At 46.9% G+C, this 2,265-nt stretch overlaps 1 pseudogene; it reads right to left on the bottom strand.

The window, feature by feature from the left end:
- Nucleotides 1-306: 306 nt before the first annotated feature.
- On the bottom strand, nt 307-1,349 carry LOC143685842 (microtubule-associated protein 1 light chain 3 beta-like; annotated as a pseudogene).
- Between the last annotated feature and the right edge of the window lie 916 nt (nt 1,350-2,265).

Raw genomic sequence — 2,265 nt, 5'->3', positions numbered from 1 at the left:
AAAGGTCTCTTTTAATGGCAACTTAAAATGTAAAGTATTTTCGTTCTAAACTTGTAAAATTTGAAAACGACATGCTCTACGTTAAATAATAAGAGTTTTCCAGAACTGAATGTGCTTGTTTGGAGCTCAGTTTTTCTGCTTGGAATACAAAAACAGCTTCCTACGACCCCTGGGTGGAAACAAGGCTGTTTTGGTGAACTGTGGTTAAATGACTGATCAACCTCAGTTGGTAACATACACCCCACCCCCTTTTATTGCCTTGGTGTAAGGGTTTAAAAAATTCTAGAATAGATGCTTCTGCCAGGCTTACACCAACAATTTCATCCCAAATGTCTATGCTGACAGGCATAGACCATATACAGGAAGCCATCTCCATCCTTCTCCCTCTCGTAGACTTTGGAGATGGGCGTGCAGACGCCCACCATGCTGTGTCCATTCACTTGGTTGGCATTCGGCAGCAGGTGCCATCTAATTATTTTGATTAGTTCACTCATGTTTCCGTGATCTAGTACGAGGCACTTGGTCTTATCTAGGACAGGAAGCTGCTTCTCACCTTTGCGTCTTTCTTTTATCACTGGAATTTTGGTAGTGTGCTGGTTTGAAAAGGTTTATGTACCCTAGAAAAGCCATGTTTTAATCCTAATCAGCCTTGTGGGAGCAACGGATATTCTAATCCCTATTCAGTACTGTATGTTTGAAACTTTAATTAGATCATCCCCCTGGAGATGTGAATCAATCAAGAGTCATTGTTAAACTGGATTAGGTGGAGATTATCTCCACCCATTCCAGGTGGGTCTTGATTAGTTTACTGGAATCCTATAAAAGAGAAAACATTTTGGAGAATGGGGGAGATTCTGAGAGAGCAGAACAACATAACCATGAGAATTACAGAGTCCACCAGCCAGCGACCTTTGGAGATGAAGAAGGAAAATGCCTCCTGGGGAGCTTCATGAAGCTGGAAGCCAGGAGAGAAAGGTAGCAGATGACACCGTGTTCACCACGTGTCCTTCCAGCTGAAAGAGAAGCCCTGACTGTTCACCATGTGCCTTCTCGCTTGAGAGATAAACCCTGAACCTCATCAGCTTTCTTGAACCAAGGTATCTTTCCCTGAATGCCTTAGATTGGACATTTCTATAGACTTGTTTTACTTGGGACATTTTCTCGGTCTTAGAACTATAAACTAGCAATTGATTAAATTCCCCTTTTAAAAAGCCATTCTGCTTCTGGCATATTGCATTCCGGCAGCTAGCAAATTTAGAACAGATTTGATGCTGCTCTTGGATAAGTCAGATATCTTCCACTCTTTGTTCGAAGGTGTGGCGCTGCTTGAGGCTCTTCTCAGTTGGCATGGTGGGGCAGGGGGTGGCGTCACAGCAATTTTGAGGGGCCCGCCAGCAACAGAGTTTCTGGTTTTGGTGACAGCCACTTCCTTTGTGTCTTCTCAGCCCTACAGCCGGGTCAGGTGACAGTGCTGTGTCACAGAGTGGCGGGGCTAACAGGTAGCCAAGGCTGCTGCCATGTTGGGTGTGGTAGAGCCCGAGCGTGTACTCTTTTTGCATTCTTGATAATGTCCTTTGATGCACAAAAACTTTTAATTTTTATGAAGTCCAATGCATCTAGTTTTTTACTGCTTTTTGAAACTTTTCATGTTATATCTAAGAAACCATTGACTTCTGGGAAGATGGCAGAATAGGATAGGCTGAGTTCACTACTGCTCTGTGGAACAATGGGAGAAGGGACAGAAAAATGACTGGGACTGTAGTCCCATCGTGCAAATGAGCAGAGAAGGTCTCCTACATTATATAGCTTCTCCTGAATAAGTGGAGAAATTGAGATGGAGAGAATGGGCTAGGTGAGCTCAGGCATGACCCCACTGAAGGCAAAGGGCAGCCTGTAGGGAAGTGTGGGTCTGAAGGAGCAGACCATCCTCCACCCCAGTCTACCCTCACAGCTAGCTTGGGAGACCTTCCCACACAGCTCCACAGCCAGGAGTTCCCATGAGGAACCCAGAAGCAGACCCAGCTGCCCATTGTGACCAGCTGCCCACCATGCACTGGAACCAGCTACTCCTGTGGGCTGGGACCAGCCACCAAGCATTTCTGGGCTGGCTGTGGGCAGGAGCAGCTGAAATACCCAGCCCCACAGCCCAAGGTCATCCCACGTGGGAACCTGGGGGCCCAAGACCCACTGGGCCCATAGGTGGAGTCCTGCTGAGGTGGGCACTGCTCAACCTCCAGCCCAGGGTTGGCGGCCCTGGCAAACATC

The sequence above is a fragment of the Tamandua tetradactyla genome, chromosome 6 (assembly GCF_023851605.1).
Source record: "Tamandua tetradactyla isolate mTamTet1 chromosome 6, mTamTet1.pri, whole genome shotgun sequence".
Lineage (NCBI taxonomy): Eukaryota > Metazoa > Chordata > Mammalia > Pilosa > Myrmecophagidae > Tamandua > Tamandua tetradactyla.
Note: the sequence above shows the minus strand (reverse complement) of the source record. Positions and strands in the feature narration are given on the sequence as shown.